This window comes from Ornithorhynchus anatinus, chromosome 9 (genome assembly GCF_004115215.2).
Source record: "Ornithorhynchus anatinus isolate Pmale09 chromosome 9, mOrnAna1.pri.v4, whole genome shotgun sequence".
Classification (NCBI taxonomy): Eukaryota; Metazoa; Chordata; class Mammalia; order Monotremata; family Ornithorhynchidae; genus Ornithorhynchus; species Ornithorhynchus anatinus.
Window position 1 is genome coordinate 45317418 of NC_041736.1, and position 22080 is coordinate 45339497.

Genomic DNA, 22080 nt, shown 5'->3' on the forward strand with positions numbered 1-22080 from the left:
CTAAGGGTCACTTCTGTTTGATCAGTATGCCCTTTGTCGAGCTGTACGTAGCGGCATGGTTTATGGTCTATCCGGTGAAATCTCTTGGATAAATCTACCGCCTGTGACCATCGACTGACATATGAGAACAAACTCTGCTGACCTTCACAAACAGTCTGACAGGTGCATTTTTCTTGACGTTACCGAGTGTGATCGGGTAGCCTACCCTACGGATGGCAGGAAGGAATGACCAATAAAATCCCTCTCGCTTGCTTTTCTAGGCAGAGCGGAGTCGCAAATGAAAGAAGATATGCATTCAGGAGTGATTCTGCTGTTAGGCATTATCTTAGTATTTTTCCACTGTGTTTTATCATTAGGCAAGTCCCTAAGCTTCCCCTCTGTTGCCGCCAGAGCCGAGTCTGTAACCTCTGGCAACGTCACAGATCCCCAGGCCTCTTGGTTTCGACAAATATCTGCCACCTAACACTTCCATGATGTGTTGGGACTTGGCTTCGCCTACAATCCCATGAGGAACTTCCTACCAAGTTTCCTGATGGCCTTCTGAAAGGGTAAGTACATTCAGCTCCTAATGAGCCCTAATTTAGGAACTGCTGGACATACGACATACTCACATTAGCCAGAACTGCAGTTTAACAGTAGAAATAAACTTCTATAGGACAATGGGATCGTCCACTCACTGCCCTGAACAAAAGAGGAGCTCATCAATCCATAAATAAATCAGTGGCATTATTTAATGCTTATTACGGGCAGAGGACTCTACCTAGCGCTTGGGAGAGCACCGACTCTATCGTATCACACTCTCACCAGTACGGTATTCTGCTCACAGTTAAGTGCTCAAGACGTACAGATGATTGAGTTATAAAAACAAAAAGCATTCATAATTGGACTTCATGAAGCCTCGGTTGACTTTCTTACAGGCTCCGGACTGAGGTTTGTTCTGGATTGTGCAGCTACTCGGAGCTAGATTTCCGGCCCTACCCGTTCCTTTGTTTGCAAGGAGGAGCCGTGGAGATTAATGATGTTGTTCGATAAAGTCGATTAACTGTTGCCCTCACTTGCAGCCAACTGAGCAGTGGCCTACTCTCTCTCTAAGAAATTTGATGTGAGAGAATTAAAAAGGGCAGACTTTCCTTTCTGACTCTTTTTCTTTGCTGAAACTTAAAAGCAGCTTGGTTGAATGAAATGTATGCCCATATTGGCTGCCCCGGAGGAACTTTATTAATTTTAGCAACCAGACTTGAACCTATTCTCTCAGGGCCCACACTCCATCTGCTGGAGGAGAACCAGGAAGATTCAAGCCTAGAATTGGCCCTCTTCCCAAACTGTCGACTACCACCGCCCAGCAGCAGACCCTTTTCTCTTATATGTGAATTTTTTTTTTTTAACAGGGTGGGCATGATTGGCCTATTTTGGGGGATGACAAAGGACTGCTTGCAAAGTGTACTCAGGGGCTGGGATGAGTCTCAGAAATTCATGTAATAAATAATTTATTATAAGCTGTCCTTCCTCATACAGACGCCTTAAAACAAATGCCTAATTTAGCCTGCTTGGAGCAGTTTGCGAAAACCTGCCACCCTGAGACTCACGACTGACTTGATGACCAATCTGAGAGAAACGGGAAGTTCCAAAGCCACATTCCAAAGCCAAGAACAGCTAACTTTAACGTGTGAAAGACGTGGCACTCCAAGGACAACTGAAGGACAGTGCTCTTGTTAGCCAAGGAGACACAAGATCCCTGGGTAAGGAATACTTTTGAATCAGCACGTTCCAACTCAGCTCCCACCGACAGATGCAGATATGAGATTCCTAAATAGCGCTCTATTGCCCAAAGTTTGCTATAGACCCAAACAGTACTTCACTCAAATCATTCATACCTTCTACAGAAACAATTAAGCTTCTTTCAGGTGACGTTGAATCAAACTGGGTCATTGCCGTTTGAAAGTACAATTTGAGAAGCAGCGTGGCCTAATGGAAAGAGGAAGTTGGAGGAAATGGATTCTAGTCCAGGCTCTACCCCTTGCTGTGCTGTGTGACCTTGGGCAAGTCACTTAATTTTGAGCCTCAGGTTCCTCCTCTGTAAAATGGGGATTTAATACCTGTTCTCCCACTGTTATAGACTGTGAACCCCATGTGACGCAGGGACTGTGACTGACCTGACTAACTTGTATCTAACCCAGTGCCTAGAGCAGTGCAGGCATATAGTAAGTGCTAAGCAAATACCAGAATTATTTTATTATAATTATTATTACTATTATCATTATTATTACAAGGAGATTTTCATTGCCCCTTTTACAGAAAACAGACTGGGCAGAGAGGGATAATGTCACCTGTAGTGGGATGGCATTTAAGTGAATTATATTTCTGAGCAATAAGAAGGCGTAATAATAATAATGTTGGTATTTGTTAAGCACTCACTATGTGCAGAGCACTGTTCTAAGCACTGGGGTAGATACAGGGTAATCAGCTTGTCCCATGTGAGGCTCACAGTTCATCCTCATTTTACAGATGAGGTAACTGAGGCACAGAGAAGTTAAGTGAATTGCCCACAGTCACACGGCTGCCAAGTGGCAGAGCCGGGAGTCAAACCCATGACCTCTGACTCCGAAGCCCAGGCTCTTTCCACTGAGCCACAATATCATACCCAGGTTACAGATGAGGAAATGATCTTGGATTCAAATCTCATTTCTTATGTTTCAGTAGAGTAATTTCAAATGATTCGTCCTATGTATCCTATCGCAATCTTCACAAATAGTTTGAGAAAACGCATGTACACTTTCAAAGTTTATTTGGTATCAGAAATGTATTCATTCACCCCCTCCTCGCACTACTCTGTTCTTATTCGTAAAGCAAGGCAGAAAAAAGTATTTTTTTCTAATTCATTTCATGTTTTGGTTTAGCCTAGGGACAGATTCTAATTTCAATTACAATTTACTCCCTAACCGATGGTCTGATAGTATTTTCATGACTTGCCTACCGCACAGCAGGATCAGACCTCTTTAGGGTATTGGTCAGACCCCCTTCACAGTTAAAACCCTTAAATAAAGATGGAATATAATCTCTTTGAAGCTTGTTATAGCAATTGAAATGGATGATGCTTTCATCAGAGATTTTCCTTGGAGACACACGAGAACACCGTACAACCAAGTCAGTTGACAAGTCCCATCTTAAACCATTATGTCCAAAGACTCTTTGAAATCTAAAATGTTAATTTAGGCAATTCCTGCTCAGTTTTGAACAACATTAAACAATGATTCATTAAACTCTTTTTGGATCAGTAGAGAGCAAAACAACCCAAAAATCTTTGCTAGATGAAATGGAACTATGATAAAGGAGATAGGAATTCTGACAATAGACTTGGTTGTAAAGTCTTTGAGGACAGGGATGATGTCTATTCATTCCCCTAAGATGTTAGATCAGAGTGTAAATTCCTTGAAGGCAGGGCCTCTAAAATGTTAATTTAGGCAATTCCTGCTCAGTTTTGAACAACATTAAACAATGATTCATTAAACTCTTTTTGGATTAGTAGAGAGCAAAACAACCCAAAAATCTTTACTAGAAGAAATGGAAGTAAGATAAAGGAGATAGGAATTCTGACAATAGACTTGACTGTAAAGTCCTCGAGGACAGGGATAATGTCTATTAATTCACCTAAGGTGTTAGATCAGCATGTAAATTCCTTGAAGGCAGGGCCTAGTTGAAAAAACATAGACCTGGGAGTCAGAGTTCTAATTCTGGCTCTGCCACTTTCTTGCTTCGGGCTCTGGAACAAGTCACTGAAGTTTTCTGCTTGCATAGATTGTGAAAAATGGGGATTAAATACCTACTCTCCCTCCCCCTTAGACTGAGAACCCCGTGTAGGACAGGGTATGTGTCCGACATGATAATCTTCTATCTACTTGTACAGAGAAGCAGCAGGATGTAGGGGATAGAGCACAAGCCTGAAAGGCAGGTCATGGGTTCCAATTCCAGCTCCACCACTTGTCTGCTGTGTAACCTTAGACAAGTCACTTCACTTCTCTGCGCCTCATTTACCTCATCTGAAAAATGGGGATTGAAACTGCGAGCCCCACATGGGACAGAGACTGTCTCTAACCCGATTTCCTTGTGTCCACCCTAGAGCTTAGTACCGTGCCTGGCACATAGCAAGCGCTTAACAAATACCAGGACAGCGGGGCTCAGTGGAAAGAGCCTGGGCTTGGAAGTCAGAGGTCATGGGTTCTGATTCTGGCTCCGCCGCTTGCCAGCTGGGTGACTTGGGCAAGTCACTTAACTTCTCTGTGCCTCAGTTACCTCATCTGTAAAATGAGGATGAAAACTGTGAGCCCCACGTGGGACATCCTGATCAGCTTGTATCCCCCCCAGTGCTTAGAACAGTGCTTTGTACATAGTAAGTGCTTAACAAATACCACCATTATTATTATTATTACCATGATTTTTATTATTATTACTCAAGGGCTTAGTACAGTGCTTGGAACATAGTAAACTTAAATACCATTATTTTATTATTATTTATTCTAACCTCAGTTTTATTCTTAAGACAGTACTTTTCACACAGTTGGTGCTCAATAAACACTACTGTCTAAAATAGATGAGCGCAAAGCCAAATATGTTTCCTGAATTGTTCTTGAATTGTGTTCCCATATAATAAACATTGCTTATTTTCACTATTTTTAAAAAAACTACAGCTAAAAATTATCTTTTAGAAAAATTGTAAGAATCTATCTCAACATCCTGCCCACTCCTCCTCATCTCACCGGAATGCAACTTCACGCTGCCTTAACTTATAAGCGGAGAGTTTTAATTATACTTTTCAAAAATAATAACAGGTGAGGCTCTCTACGCTCTGAAAGTATTTTGATGAGCTGCAATGTAGTGACACCTTGAAATGTAGTGACAGCACATCTTCAAAAGTAATTGTCACCGACTGTTCACACAGTAACTTGAAAATGGGAAAATTCGATATGGATAATTCATTCCCGAAAATTTCACTGAAACTTCTAATTCCTCTTGGATCCTTACATTAGAAATATAGCAGGTGCTATAAGGTGAATTTAAACAGCAGGGATACGATTTTTTGTATTTGTTGGGGTGTGCTTTGACAAAGGAAAGGGGAGGGATGTAGGTTTGTGCATTAATAGAACTTGTGAAGGCCAGGAGATAGGGCTATAACCTTGACTAGCAGTGACTTTAAGGATGTAAGGCAGAATGCCCGGAATGCGTTGTTTCTGAGCATCTTCTCGCTGAAGCATCGCGACTCTCGAGCACTAGAGAATGAAGCTGTTCCTTGCCGCTTCCGAGCACCTTCTCGGTACGGCTTTGCAGCATTGGCCTTCCGGGGACAACATCTCCCAATTCTAACGGTATTTATATAGATAGGGCTGTGCATACAGACTGGGCTTTGTACGTAGCCTATCCCGTTTAAGGAAAAAAATCCTTGATTGTCAAGAAAATAATAATAATTTTAAAAATGATAATGATAACATTTGTCAAGCACTTACCTATGTGCCAAGCGCTGTACTAAGTAACGGGGAAGCTACCAGATGATCAGGTCGGACACGGGCCCCGTCCTTCACGGGTCTCACAGTCGAAGTAGGAAGGAGTCGAGTTCAACGTCCGTGAACTTATTGAGTTAACAGGAAAAATCATATAGGTTCAGAGGAAAAAATCAAAGGTTGAGCAAAGGATCGTGAGTGTCTCAGTGTCTAAAAGTGTTGTGGGCTGAGGGTGAGGTGATAAAACATACAGAGCTAAGTGTGTGACACAGAAGGGAGAAGGGGTAGGAGAAATGAGGGCTCCATCCCAACTATCACATTCATCCAAGTCTTATCCTATCCCATCTTGATTACTACAGCCCAGCCACACATTTAACTCCTCTAATGCCAACCTACTTACTGTACTTCAATCTCATTTATCTCGTGTCCTGCCTCTGACCTGGATCTCCCTCTTTTTATCCAACAGATAATCACTCTCCCCACCTTCAAAGCCTTAGTAAAAACACATCTTCTCCAAGAGGCCTTCCCTGACTAAACACTCATTTCCTCTTCTCCTGCTCCCTTCCCTATCATCTTGCACTTAGAGTTGGAACCTTTATTCACTTCTGCCTCAGCCTCAAAGCATTGATGTACAAACCTGCAATTTATTTATTTATATTAATGTCTCTATCCCCCTCTAGACTGTAAACTTGTCGCGGACAGGAAACGTGTTTACCAACTCTTTTATATTGCACTCTCCCAAGCACTTAGTACAGTGCTCCGTACACAGTAAACTCCCAATAAATATGATTGATTGGCTTAGGGAAGGCCACTCGGAGAAGATATGATTTGGATAAGGCTTTGAAGATGGGAACAGTGGTGGCCTGTCAGATGTGAAGGGAGAAGGAGTGGGGCAGGAGCCGGTGGGAACATAGAGGAGATGGGGGTTCAGTGAATAGGTTGGCATTAGACAAAGTGAGTGTGCTGGGCTGTAGTAGAAAATCACTGAGTTAAGGGCAAGGTGATTGAGTGTTTTTTAAACCAACTCTAAAGAGTTTCTGTTCGATGCGGAGATGGCTGGGCAACCACTGTGGTTCTTGAGGAGTGGGAAAACCCTCCTAAATCTGGATCTCTCTCAGAATTTAGTTTGGATCTAGGACATCCCCAAAATACTTCCAAACACCCCTGGGCTGGGAGGAAGATTAGTTTGCCACCTTAGGGGCTCCCTTAATGGGGGTTAGGCTCTCTGGGAGAAATTGGCCCTGAAATCTTTTGGGCCTCCAGACCATTTAGTAAATTAGTTTGGAAGAGCCCTAAATATCTAGGCTCTTGAGAACAACAGGCTGATTACAATAATAGGGGGAAATGGGGAAGAGAGATGGAAAATGTGTATTCCTTTCTTCAAAGGTGACCTGGGAAGTTGGTACAATTACTGTGAGTTTGGTAAACGTTTCTCCTTCATTCTTCAATTTTCAGTCCTGGACAGGCTGAATGAGCTTAATTAGTGAACCAACTACTTTAATGGCATAGTCTTTATTTTTCCCCTAGGAGTCTCCTTCACGTCTTGAGTCTAAACTTATCTTAGACCAGTCCTGCTCTCCTTATTGGTCTTTATGATTCCCAAATTGTTCAAAAATCAGAATGGATCATTCATCCCAATAAAACATTTTAGAAACAGAAATTTATGCATTTTTCAGTTTCTTTGTTCTGAAGAGTTCAAGGGAAATGGAAAACGGAACAGTTGTCTGTTGTTGATTTGTCCCTATAGAGAGCTCAGTCGGATAAGTCCAGCTAAAGCAGTGCAGAAAAAAATAATGGCAGCACTCCCCAAAGGGTATTCATCATGAAAGATCAATTCCCTCGTAGGCATAGTTTTCTTTTAATGTGTTTGTTAATTGCTTATTATGTGCCAGGAATTATACTACGCACTGGGGTAGATAAAAGATAATCAGGTTGGACACAGTCCATGCGTCACACGGGGTTCACAGTCTCGATCCTCATTTTACAGATGAGTTAACTGAGGCTCAGAGAAGTTATGTGACTTACCCGAGATCACACAGGAGACAAGATGCTGCTGGGTTTTTTGTTGTTGTTGTTGATCTCTTATATTGTAAGCAGTAGCAATAGGAATGGAATTTACTGAGCATATATTGAGTGCAATGTCTTCCTCTAAGCCCTTGCAAAAGAAATCAAGGAACAACAGGCTACGTGAGCCATATGCAGCATAGATTTGAGGAGGACGTCAGGGCACACCTAGGGAAGAACTATATTACCTGGGTTAAAAGCAGAGCTTTAAGAACTCATTTAAAATTTCCTTGCCCTAATCAAGTTGTTTTTCTTTTTCAATATTTTATCCTTCTTCCCTCATTTGAAACATAGACACAATATGATTTTAGTTTATATTGGTTGGACTTTTGATGGGATATTAATGTTATGCTATTGAATTCACCGCAAGAAGACAGGGCAATAAATCTCAAATGATTTAAACCTAATCTGTTTTGCAGGGATGAATAAAAAGCTAAAATTTCAGCATATAATTTAGGCTACCTTCTTCCTTAAAGCATCATATCATGTCCTAAGTAGTCTCTCCTTCAGATGATAGGCTTTCGGATAGGTTTGGAGAGTATTTTGCTCATATGAATTAATTGCTGATTCCTTTAATCCTGTTAGAATTTAATTTTCCCTGGTTGAATGTGGTATTATCACTGTATTATGATTTGTCTGTTTCTATCATTACATATAAATCCTGTTAGTCCTCTCCCAGCTTTCATGCTCTAGTATTTTCTGAAGTCAAGTTTTTCAAATGAATTTGTTCCCTCTATCATTTCCCATGTAGACTATGTAGTTTAACATTAAGGAAATGCATGTGTCATTTATGAGTGTTTTGCTCCCTGAGTTATGTGACTGAGGCTTTGGCATTGTTTGTCCTCACAATGGCTTATGGCATTAAATAACAAACTCAAATGGTGAGGGACATTTTAAGTGATCCTATGACAGTTCAGACCTTGCAAAATTGTTCCCTCATTCCTGAATGATTATCGTGCTTGTGCCTTGCTGTATGCCTTCCCCATATTTTCAAAAGAAGATATACTTCCACATTGCTTTTATTTATTATTTTATTCATTAAGAGAACTTTGTTCTGCACTGGGATGAACTAACTCAATTTTGCAGCCAACTTTCAGAGGCTGATAGATTAATTTATGGTTTATCCAATCACTTAGCTTTCCCTTCTCCCTCCAGTTTCCACCCATTGCATGATGGCACATGTTTTATTTCATGTAATAACTCATTTTACATTTCATCTAATTAACATACCCGTACTCCTTCCCTCTGATTATTGGTTCCTCCTCACCTTGCTCTCTTGCCTTTTCCCACCTTACCCCCATTCTCAACTTTCTCCATCCTCTCTACAGCTCTCGCAACCCTCCATTCCTGGGCATCCCCAACCCTGTTCCCCAGTGGCAGAGCTACCCAGAAGCTGACAACTGGCCATATTTGTGAAGAAAAAAATGCTGAAAAATGTTCCAAAGATTGAGGGTATATTGTTGTGAGGTGCAGTTTCTAAAATGTCTCACATTTGGGTAATTCCTGTGCAATGAAGTACGGTGCATTGCCTTTGAGCCTGAATGGGCTTCTTTGGCAAAAAAAAAAAAAAGTCACCCAGTGTGGTAAGTGTACTATACATGTGCCGTTTGGTATTCCTCTCTCATCTTAATTAGGCAGCATCCTAATGTATTTAGGATGTTCAGTAATTCAGACAAGGCTCCCCTGGCACTCTAATACCCTAGAAAACCACTGATTTGAATAACAGTGACTAGAGGAATGACTTCTAGGTTTCCTGCACATTCTACCAACAGAGACAGGGAAAGGATGTTATCCAAAGCACCACCATTTCTCTTCAATTATTTCATGCCAATTCAAAGTTCTATTTTTCTTTCATTTACAAAGTTAATGGTTCCTAGGTTTCGATGCCAAAATTGTTGCTTATCAGTTGCTAGATGTATTTCCTAGGGAGGAAATGTTATTCTATAGAACACCTTATGGTTTACTATATTATTATTTCTTAAATCTAAGCAGCATCAGGCTGAAAATAGTCTCGAAGAAACATTAAAGCTAAGGACACGATTTTCTGGTGACTTTATATTCACCTCTTGTTCCTCTGTCAAGTACCACACTTAATCTTGTAAACTACACATTCAGAGGAGGGAAATACATCAAGTCAAATTACTCACCACTGGACAGGTCAATTCAGTATTCAAATTGGCTTCTGGTTAATTTGGAGTTTGCCGAGGGATTTTAGCTTCTTTCGGTTTTAATTTTCTGAAAACATTTATTTCCGATGTTTGTACTTTATAATATTGAACCTTGTCTGGACTGATATCCTGCCTGCTTTTCCTGCGTACCTTGAGTCTATTGTTCCTGATTGGGCAATTATGGTGGCTGCTTGGAAAGAAAATATTATGTGTGTTTAGCGGATCGAATCACAAATGTTGATTTCCCACAGATTGGGAGGTCATTAAAACCTAGAGTTTCAATTTGTAAACCTCCAACGGGTTGTAATAATAATTCCAACAATTTCAGTCTAGACAACTCAGTGGAAGACTTCCCACAGAGCTCCATATTCTGCAAATCTGCCCTCTTGCAAGCAGTTATATCTTAGTGCTCCTACTGCCCATCTTTTCACTATCATTAACTCTTTTTGGGTGGGCCTACTTGGCTCCTCTCCTTGATGTGGAGAGAGCTATCCCGCTCAAATACGAATGTTGTGCAGTAGCAGGTAGGCTATAAATATAGAGAAGGTCTGAAAATCTTGTGGCAAATCAATCAAAACAGACATGTCAATTAGGCAATATTGAATTCATTGTAATAGTAGCAGTAGCAGCAGCAGCGTAGTAGTAATGCTACTGTCTGAGCACCTACTGAGTGTAGTCCACTGCTCTAAGTGCCTGGGAGAGTGCACATAGTACTCTGCACATAATAATAATAATAACGTTGGTATTTGTTAAGCGCTTACTATGTGCCGAGCACCGTTCTAAGCGCTGGGGTAGACACAGGGGAATCAGGTCGTCCCACGTGGGGCTCACAGTCTTAATCCCCATTTTACAGACGAGGTAACTGAGGCACCGAGAAGTTAAGTGACTTGCCCAAAGTCACACAGCTGACAAGTGGCCGAGCCGGGATTCAAACCCATGACCTCTGACTCCAAAGCCGGTGCTCTTTCCACTGAGCCACGCTGCTTCTCAAGTGCTCAATAAATACTACTGAATGAATGAGAGTGAACAGAAGGACAATACAAGTACCTTGCCCAAAAGGAACTTAACACTCTAATGGGTGAAACAGCCAAGTAAATACTTAATTTCTTAATATTGTAATTTCTTAATAATATAAAGCAATATAAATATAATAAATGCTTAATATTTACGCAGATATTTGGAGGCTGGTCACTATAAACAAATACCTAAGTGCAAAGGCTGATTAGAGAAGGGCTCATAAGAATTGGATACTAATAATTAGCCAGGGTAAGAATTTTTTGGAGAAATTTTTAGGAAAGCTTGGAAGGTGGGGAAGGATGAAATCTAGAGGAGAAAGTTGGTCTTCCAGGACTTGGGAAAAATGGGGATTGGGAGTGGGGGAATGGCATCGGAAAGGGCTACAGGCAGAAGGTGAGCATGGGTAATAACAAAGAGTGCGAGCAGGGGCAGTGTATATGAGGGAGTCTCCCATACCCCTGAGTGAGGACACAACAAAAGGTATGTGAGATGTGCTCAACTTCAGAGAGATGGAGAAACCAGAGGCATAGGTTTAGAGGGGTAGGTTCCAAGAGTGTCAATGGAAGGGATGGTAAAACCTCACAGAATATTTCTCATGAGATTGCCTGGACCTTCCTCTAGGGAATAAGTGATGAATATTGTAAATAGGTTTGATGTACGCATCTCTCTCTCTCTTCCTATGTGTATATATGTATATACATACACGCATTCTATACATACTCTATACATGCACTGTATATTAGATCATAGAGAAGCATTTTTTTGGAGTACAGCAATGTGTATATATATACACAATGTGTATTATACACACAATAATAATGACAATAATAATAATTGTGGTATTTGTTCAGTGTTCACTATGGGCCAGGCACTGTACTAAGCCCTGGGGTGGATAAAAGCAAGTTGGATTTGACTTGGTCCCTGTCCCAAGTGGTGCTCACAGTCTTAATTCCCACTTTACAGATGAGGTAACTGAGGCATATAGAAGTGAAGTGACTTGCTCAAGGTCACACAGCAGATAAGTGGTCAAGTTGACATTAGAATCCAGGTCTTTCAGACTCCCAAGCCTGGGCACTAGCCACTAGACCACTATATACACACACACACACACACACACACACACACACACACACACACACACTTATTTTTCCACTCCACTGCTTAAAAAAAACCATTAAGAGCTTCTAGGTCTTCCATTTTGGGTTCAAACATCAGCTAGCCAACAAGCATCTCTCCGTGTGAAACGGCATTAATAGCAAAAATACTGGAGTGCCCGATGACTTTAGCATTTCACTTCAAGGATTTTTGCTTCAGACTGCCAGCCGATACTTTGCACAGAGAACCCGTTTCTCTAGGAGCCCTTAAAATGTAGATCATAAAGCTGTTTGGCGAAGGAATGCTCTCCAGTGACTGAGTTGCAGGAGGTGTGATCACTTAGAGAGCTGCAAGCCAGGGGTCCTGCCCACTGGCAGTTATTATTGATCTCCCGGCTCCGCTTTCAAGAGTGATCAATAGCACGTCTTTGGCCTCAAGTCCTGGTCAGATTCCAAATGGAGTCATCATTCAGTGACTACCCAGCATAGCTCTCCGGGGCATATGCTCAACTGCTGCGAAGGGCAGGCAACTCACTAGAGCGGGTTATGAAAACAAGCTCTGACCCCCCGGGGCTTAACAGCAGGGCAGCTGCTCCGGCATCAGATTCCAAGACCTGGCCTTCCTGGTAGACATCTGAGTGTATCTCAGACTGCTATGACCTCCCTCTAAGCCCGATCTGGAGTTTGGGCAACTTTCCCTGAGTCTGAACCCTGTGGGCCAGCTCTCAGTTGAGCTAGAACTGTGACCTCAGCTGCTTTAGTCATTCAGGTGGAAACGTGGGGATACACAGTCAGTAGGATCCAGCCCAGGATGGATCGGATGAACTTGAGAGCCTCCGCTGCCTAAGCTGAAGTTGCAGAAACTCAAGAGGTACCCAAGATCAACCATTCTATTCTGGGTCGATTGCCTGGGCTGCCACTCCTTGCGACGGTGGCAGAAAATGGCCAAAAGAGAGCAAAAAGGGGAAGTGCTTCCTCCCTTTCCTCTCTCCTCTGTGTCCACCTTCTTTTCTCCCCATTTTCCAAGTCTTAATTCTCTCTGCTTCTTTTCTTCCTTTTGTCCACTTTTTTCCTTCCTTGTTCCCTTCCTTCCTTCTCTCTTTTCATTTTTTTCCATTTCTCCTCTTCTTTCTCTCTCTTTTCTCCTCTTGCTGTTTCCCTTTCATTTCTCCCTCTTTCCGGCTCACTCACTCCTTTCCACCGCTCCCTTATTCCCTCTCACTTCTTCTTTTCCCTTTTTCTTCATCTTACACTTTCCCCCTTTCCCCCCTTTTTTGTTTTGGATTTTGTTTTTATGGCATTTGTTAAGTGCTTACTACGTGCCAGACCCTGTTCTAAGCACTGGGGTAGGTTAAAAAGTAATAAGGTTGGACACAGGCCCTGTCCCATATGATGCTCACAGTTTTAATCCCATTTTTACAGATGAGGTAACTGAGGCACAGAGAAGTTAAGTGGCTTGTCCAAAGGTACACAGTAGACAAGTGGTGGGACCGGATTTAGAATTTAGGTCCTTCTGATTCCCAGGCCTGTGCTCCATCCACTAAGCTATGCTACCTCTCTTTTTTACGTCCTTACCTGCTCCCTTCTAAAATAACCAGAAATCTGGTCACTTTCCTTTGGAATCTCCTTAAGTTTTTCAAATAAACCTGTTGGGCCCAATGCCTAATTTTTTTTTTAGTATTTTCTGTTTATTTTTAATTTAAGCAACATATTGCTGACTCATAAGTAGGCAGTGATATATTGTGAACTAGAATCTCTGGGTCCTTTTTATATCGCTTGTTCCATATTATACCCGTGCAATCTATGTGGAAAATATATTTCTAGAAAATGTGATTCCTGATTTCCATTTTTTGATACATCAGTGACCTGTAGCTGAACTCCCTGCAACCTTAAGGAACACACTCAGAAAGTGTTAAATACAGTAAATACATATAATAGATAGGTGGACTTGGAGGACTGACCAAAGAGACCTGAGTTTGCATTCTGGATCTACCTTTAACTGGCTTCTTGTCGATGAGAAAGTTCCAATTTATATCTTCCAATTTTCTCATCTGTAAAAAAGAACAAAACAAAAGAAAACAGCCTTAACCAAGAAGCTGATGTAAAAAAAAAACAGTATAAGCAATGATAAATCACACTGCAGAGGTAAAATTCTCTACAAGGTCTTGGTAAAAAAAAAAAAAGGAGATGAACAAACAGGATAAGGTTTTCTTAAATGACATCGAGGGAATGTTTCTGTTTGTTGTAACCTCTAAAAGTTGATTATTACCTATTCTCTTCTTCTTAGGATGCTGAAGAAACTGAGGTACAGTAATTAAAAAAACCCCAACTTTGAAACTAATAAGCATAATTCAGTGGCAATCTCAAAGCCATCATTGTCTTGAAGGGTTTTTCTCAGGGATGAAACAAACAGCTTATTTTCATTCATTCATTCATTCAGTCAGTCATATTTATTGAACACTTACTGCGCGCAGAACACTTTACTAAGTGCCTGGGAAAGTACAACACACCAAGAAAAGTGACCTTTTAAAGGATGTTTCTAATGAAAGGCAAAGTTATTTGAAAGGTTGTACTTAAAACGTACAAAATCATCTGGGTTTCTAGGTGGACTGAACCCACTTCGGTAAAATAGAACAATTCGAAATCTTAAGAGTACAACCCAGTGGCCATGCGTGCACAGGATAGGTGTGTTTTTTTAGGAAAAGAATTCTCCCTTAAGATATGTGTATTATTAAGGAAGCAGCATGGCCTGGTAGAAAGAGCGAAGATCTGGGTATCAGGAGATTCAGGTTCTAACCTTGGTTCCACTACTTGTTTACTGTGTGACCTTGGGCAACTCACTTAATTTAACTATACCTCAATTTCCTCATCTATAAAAATGAGAATAAGATATCAATTCTCCCTCCCCGTTAGATTGTGGGACAGGGATTGGGTATGATCTGGCTATACTGAATCTACTCCAGGTCTTCGAACAGAGCATAACCACTTTGCAATTATTTTTATCATCATCATCTCTGCCTAAAAAGTTTTGTATATGAATTTAAAATGAATAAACCTAACATTAATCACCAACAGAGCAGTAAGCATAACACCATGCTAATAAGCCTTCTATAGCTTTCACTTCAGAGCCTTTCCCAGATACCATGATATCTGTATATTTGCGAGACTGACCAATAATAATATTGATGATAACTGTGACACTTAAGTGCTCACTTTATGCCAAGCATTATACTACGAGCTGGGGTAGATGCAAGATAATCAGGTCGGACACAGTTTCTGTCTCTTATACCTCAAAGTCTAAGCAGAAAGGCGAACAGCTACTGAATCCCCATTTTAGAGATGAGAAAACTGAGACACAATGAAGTTAAATGACTTGCCCTTGGTAGCATAGCAGGCAAGTGGCAGAGCCGGGATTAGAAGCCAGATCTTACGACTTCCGGAACTGAGCTCTTTCCACCAGGCTACAGTGCTTCTCTAAAATATGCTGAGCATGTTGGGATTCTGATTTTGAGCATCTCCAGACTGCAGAGCATCACACTGGGTCCTTGGAAAGGAAAGCCACTCGTCCCCCTATCCCAGAAATGAAGGCAAGAATAACTTCAATCCATTCATCCCCCTTTTCCTATTTTCCAGTTCATTTTGTACTCACATGAATACTCCACCCATCCCAGGAAATCGCTCACGTTCAGCGGTTCCAAGGCTGAGTCACACGTGTTCTTTTTTTTGAAGAGGACGGTAGCAACAGCTAAGTACCACGACAGCTACAGTTTCTGACTCCCACAAACCCCAGTTCTGCCCCTGCTCTCAGGATGCAGGAGGGCTCTGCACAATTACCTGTTCACGCACAAAGCTGAGCACCCAGGCACAGTTAGGAAGGAGACCTCTCCCTCCTGCGTGGTCACGCTTCACAACTTTTGCAACAGCCCAGACTCCCCTAATGGGTCACTGAGTCCGGCTTACCAAATCAATAGGGAAACTCTGTACCTCTAAATAAATTAAAATTTCACAGATGCGACTCCAATTCGTTCTCCTTTCGATCACCTGTAATAGAAGTATTAGTAATAGCATTGATTGGACACCCACTGAGTGCAATATTTGCAATGTATGACTCTATACTAAGCACTTAGGAAGTACAAAAGAGATGAATTAAAATAAATAATGGAATGTGATGGACTGTAGGCTCCTTTGATAGCTCCTCTGTAAGCTTCTTGTGGTCAGGAGTGGCATTTACCATCTATTATATTGTACTCTCCCTAATGCTTAGTAGTAATAATAATAATAATGTTGGTATTTGTTAAGCGCTTACTATGTGCAGAGCACTGTTCTAAGCGCTGGGGTAGATACAGGGTAATCGGGTTGTCCCACATGAGGCTCACAGTTATTCCCCATTTTATTCATTCATTCATTAGTACTTATTGAGCGCTTACTACGTGCAGAGCACTGTACTAAGCGCTTGGAATGAACAAGTCGGCAACAGATAGAGACGGTCCCTGCCGTTTGACGGGCTTACGGTCTGATCGGGGGAGACGGACGGACGAGAACGAGGGCAATGAATAGAGTCGAGACAGACGAGTTAACTGAGGCACAGAGAAGTTAAGTGACGTGCCCACAGTCACACGGCTGACAGGTGGCAGAACCGGGATTTGAACCCATGACCTCTGATTCCCAAGCCCGCGCTCTTTCCACTGAGCCACCCTGCTTCTCTTACAGTGCTCTGCGTATAGTAAGCACTTTATAAATACCACTGATTGACTAAATGAATGTATAATTAAATAAATGCATAAATGTAAGTGCTGAGAATAGGTGTATACAAGTACATAAGTTCTAGCAATGGCTGATGGGTCTGTATACATCTTGGGATGCTGGGAACAATTTAGAGGAAGTGGGATTTCAGGAGAGCTGGGGGAACGGCATGAGAAATGGGATGAAAGTAGGAGAGCTGTATGGGAGGTACAGTGATTTGCACGGAATAAATGCTCAATAAAGGCTGCTGATTCCTTGCCTACCTTGGGCAGAACCAAGAACGCAAGTCAGGGAGGAGAGGTTGAAAGAGAGCAGATATGTCAAAATGGAGATCGTTGAAGCCAACTCTGAGTTGTTGTTTTTTTACTTAGTGAAAAAGGTTTTGGGGAAAGGAGAGATGCCTAATGAGAGACTTGCGGTGAAACTGAGTGGTGCAACAGCACCTAGTTCAGAACTGCCAGGAGTCAATGGGCTTTGGAGTGAGATGGGAATGTTAGGAGGGGAAATAGAATTAGGAGGGAAGATGAGTAGTATGGCCTTTAATGTGTTAAATTCCAAGGTGTGGTGGACATCTAAATGGAGATAATAATAATAATACCGTTGGTATCTGTTAAGCGCTTACTATGTGCCGAGCACTTTTCTAAGCGCTGGGGTAGACACAGGGGAATCAGGTCGTCCCACGTGGGGCTCACCGTCTTCATCCCCATTTTACAGATGAGGTCACTGAGGCACCGAGAAGTGAAGTGACTTGCCCAAAGTCACACAGCTGACAAGTGGCCGAGCCGGGGTTCGAACCCATGACCGCTGACTCCAAAGCCCGTGCTCTTTCCAGTGAGCCACGCTGCTTCTCTCCTGGAGGCAAGAGAAGGTGAGGATTGCAGGTTAAAAAACAGGTAAGAGCTACACAGGTAGACTTGGGAGTTGCCTGCAAACCGTCAGTAGCTACATCCACGTGAACGGACGAGCTCAAAAGACTCGGTTAGTACCAAATTTCATTATATAACATGCCTTCCCCTTCCTGAATCATTCTATTTAGTTCAGTGTCTTTCCTCTTTCTCCTTCCAAACACTGTTAGATAATCATTCCACTTAAAATGAAAATATATATTTTTGCATAATGGGCCAATTTTTGCCATTACACGTATAATTACTGGGATTTCTATTGTTAATTCTCATCAAGTGTTTGGATAATTATGGGAACAATTAAATGTCCAAGCCCACGGCTATTATATTTTTAGAAGAGTGGAATGGTCAGAACTATGGCACTTTTTTTTTTCTCCCTTTGAAATTTCAATTTTAGGGATCAAGGAAAGGGAATTTCAGGACAGGAAAATGACTACATGCCAAGCCAGGCAGAAATCCACCAGACCAGATCCTGCCAGATCAATGTAAATCTTCCCCGTATACTGTAAGCTCCTTGCGGGCACGGATCAAGTCCGCCGACTCTTTTTACTGCACTTTCCCAGGCGCTTAATCCAGTGCTCTGCGCATGGTAAGTACTCAGTAAATATCACTGATTGTTGAACAGGAGGCATTTATGTTCTTGGGACACTGCATTAAATGATTTGCATTTTCAGAGACTTTGGGTAGAATTCAATGATGAATCATCATGGCCCCACCAGCATGGCACAGAATTAATGGGTGGAGGAAGAATCCTAGAGGCAGAGAAATCAGGGATACCCTGAGGTGTATCCTGGTTGGGGAGAATCAGGCAGCGGTTCTTCCCGGTGGTACAACCAACATCAGACCTTCACCACTTACCTGTTCAACAACTGTTCCCTGATTTGAACAGACCTATCGGACTGTTGACTCTCCTTTTAACTCTCCTGCTGCAGTGGACTTTACTAACGATAATACTAAAAACTGTGGTACTCGTTAAGTGCTTACTATGTGCCAAGCATTGTTCTACGCGCTAAGGTAGATACAAGTTAATCAGGTTGGACACAGCCCCTGTCCCACGTGGGGCTCACACTCTTACAGATTTTGCAGATAGATGAGGTGACTGAGGCACAGAGAAGGTAAGTGACCCGCCCAAGGTCACACAGACAAGTGGCAGTGCTGGGATTAGAACCCAGGTCCTTTTGACTCCCCGGCCCATGCTCTATCTACTAAGCTGTGCTGCTTCCCATTCTGTGCATGGCAGAATAGGGAAATGACAACTTGCGGAATCAAATATTTAGCTCCCTTGAAAAATTCTAAAACCTTCAGCCCCATTCTTTCTTTTTATCCCTCTTCACCCTCTAACTTCCCAGATTCTCTCCGCAGCCGGCCTTTTGTATCATGTTTTGGACTCCCAAGGTTGAACGAGATACTCCTTGCTGATTTCTTGGGGAACCTTGGAAAGGAGACGTTATATGTGGGAGTTTCAAAGAGCTTTCTCATCAGTCAGGCGGGGTAATTTTTCTACTCTGTTCGATGCACTATGATGCATTGCCATTAGAAAGCTGGAAACCTATTTCTTTTATACGGCTCCAATCTGGGGGCCAGAAATCCAGTCAAAGTTATTACATTATTAACTAGCAGCTCATAGAAGTGCTCCTTTTGATTATTCAGGTCTCCCTTCCTTTTGTTAATCTCCTTTTCTGCCCTTTCTTATAATGCGAAGAGGAAAGAAACGTATGCCAACTCACCTCATTAATGTGGGCAAAACGTGGTGCGTTTGCCTGGAGCAGTACATCAATATATCATTCCTCTTTGTAGAAGTCTTAATAATTGACCGTTGGCTTTTGGCAGGTCGCGTGAGCTGCCAATGTAAAATATAGCTGTCAGGACGAGATCTTCCAATTTCCAAGCCATACCCTTGTCTTCTGTTGGTCTGTACGTGGAATTCTTCCTTTAAAACGATTTTTGACGAAACCCGTAATTTTCAATCTTGGTTGCTGGGTAACATTTTAGCTTAACTGTCCATTGATCTTTATGATCCTGGAAGTGTAGCGGGAATCCACGTGAATGTAAGTGGGTCCTTTAACATGATTGCGCTACTGAATATACCAACTGAATTCCCAAAGAGAAGGTCTTTTCAAATAAATGTCACATTGGCCGGTGCGTAAGCCGGGTCAGCGTGGAAGACCTCAAGTCTTTCGGTCACCGGTCTGTACTGAATCAGGTGGTATGAAACGTAGCGCAAGCAGACGGGGTCCGGGGTGTGGGGTTGGGATGGTACCTTAAACTGCCAGTAATAATAACGTTGGTATTTGTTAAGCGCTTACTATGTGCAGAGCACTGTTCTAAGCGCCGGGGTAGATACGGGGTAATCAGGTTGTCCCACGTGAGGCTCACGGTCTTAATCCCCATTTGAGAGATGAGGTAACTGAGGCACAGAGCGGTTAAGTGACTTGCCCACAGTCCCACAGCTGACAAGGAGTAGGACAGTGCTCACCCAAGAAAACAAGGAGCACTCTAATGATATTAGGATTCTGTAATTACAGATGATTACAAAGGGGAAACAACCATTTCAATACGCAGAGAAGGCATGGTGTTTAAGCAGTGTGGATCGGTGGAAAGAGCCCGAGCTTGGGAGTCAGAGGTCATGGGTTCGAATTCCCGCTCTGTCACTCGTCAGCTGGGTGACCGAGGGCAAGTCACTTCAATTCTCTGTGCCTCAGTTCCCTCATCTGTAAAATGGGGATTAACTGTGAACATCACGTGGGACAACCCGATTACCCTGTATCTACCCCAGAGCTTAGAACAGTGCTCTGCACATAGTAAAGCGCTTATCAAATACCAACATTATTATTATTGTTATTACTCATTTCTGGGAGCAAACAGCTGCTGCTGCTGCTGTTTTCAGTTTTTGCAATGTTTTCATTATGATTTTCTGAAGATCATATAAGAGCTAAAACCTGCTTCCCCATGTTTTATAGAACCTGAGCGGAGAAAAGAATCATCAAGAAGCAGCATGGCCTGTTGGAAGGAGCACAGGCCTGGGAGTCAGGTGACCTGCATTCTAATCCCAGTTTTGACACTTGCCTGCTGTGTGACCTGGTGCAAGTCATTTGACTTATCTGTGCCTCAGTTTCCTCATCAGTAAAATGAGGATTAAACAGTCGGTCTCCTTCCTACTAAGATTCTGAGCCCCATGTGGGACAGAGACTGTGTCTAACCTTATTATCTTGGGAATGCCCCGGTGCTTAGGACAGTTCTTGGCATGTAGAAAGTACTTAAATACCACAGTGTTTTTTATTATTATTTCGGGAGGGGAACTGTTACTATCTCAATCTGAAAGGGGGCGGCCTGAATGTTCCCTTTTCACCACTAGCGCTCTTCTACCCTCTCCTTGATCTTCAGAAAGCTAACCTCCATCTCCACCCTCTTTTCAAGCCATCTTCAATGGAACCAAACTGTTTTGGAGGGGAACAAAAACAATGAAGAGCAAGGACAAACCAGTGGAATCATAAAGCCAGTCCCATGATAGTTCAATTCTTGGTTAGAGCACATTTTCATCTGAACTAGGGGTTGGATTGCACTTCTCATTTCTATATAACGAAGCACTAAGAACAGTCAGCTGGGGCCCTTTAAAGGAACTGCTGTGCTGTTAAGCGTGTTGTCCGTATGCAGCATTGCAGTAGTACTTGCCGAACCAATAAATCATGACTTAGAAAACACCGGCCGCCGCCTGGTCTTGTTGATCGCTTGTCAAGGGATCTAGGGCACCTTTTGTTTTTCACTTTATCGTGACAAAGTGGCCAGGGACGATAGCATAAAAAGCCTTGTGAAAATTTAAAGAAATTGAACCCTCTCTTTAGAGTGTAGAGGATACTCCAAATTAACTTGAAACCAAATTTTTTAAAAAAAATGGATCCAGAAATCACTGAGAAACTGTACTAAAAAGGTTTGGGCACCAGCCTATTTTCCCTCCCCTTTGCATTGCTCATGGATTTAGGTCTGCACCCATTAAGTACTCGGATGCTCACCCTACCCCAAGCCCCACAGCACTTATGAACATATCCTTATTCACTGCTCCTTCCCCAATCTGTAATTTTTTGAATGCCTGTCTTCTCCACTGGATTGTAAGCTTCTCTCAGTGTTTAGTATAGTGCTCTGCGCACGCTAAGTTCACAATAAATATCACTGATTGATTGATCTCTGGATGGGGAAATGGAACCTCCTAGGCGTGATTTTCAGAAAGTAATGGCATTTCCATCCAATTGGATCGGTGGCATTAGTCAGAAACTGCCACCAAGGAGCCCACAGTGATAGTATGAGCACATAAAAATCTTTCCAACTCAGGGCAGAAATATACTGGTAGGAGAGAAGTTTTGATTTTCAAAGGTGTCAATCCGGCATCTTTTATTGATGACTTTTTATCAATATTTTATGAAAACTTTATAAAGGCTATGGCTGGCATTAATACTGTATAACTAGATGCAAAACTGTAAACATGTTAACCATCTCTGACAGATAAGGTCATACAATGGTTGGGGTGGGGTGAAATGTCATCTGACATGTCATGGACCTAAAATTCCTCCTAATTCCAACTCTGAATATGTGTTAGCACAATGAA

At 42.2% G+C, this 22080-nt stretch overlaps 2 long non-coding RNA genes across 2 annotated transcripts; both read left to right on the plus strand.

The window, feature by feature from the left end:
- Positions 1 to 291: 291 nt before the first annotated feature.
- Positions 292 to 17322, plus strand: LOC114814330. The gene is made up of 3 exons (XR_003762119.1): positions 292 to 548; positions 1516 to 1739; positions 17293 to 17322. It is a non-coding gene; the product is annotated as an uncharacterized LOC114814330 (long non-coding RNA).
- A 54-nt stretch (positions 17323 to 17376) lies between these two features.
- LOC114814152 lies at positions 17377 to 21165 on the plus strand. The gene is made up of 3 exons (XR_003761891.1): positions 17377 to 18069; positions 20441 to 20511; positions 20898 to 21165. It is a non-coding gene; the product is annotated as an uncharacterized LOC114814152 (long non-coding RNA).
- Positions 21166 to 22080: the final 915 nt, after the last annotated feature.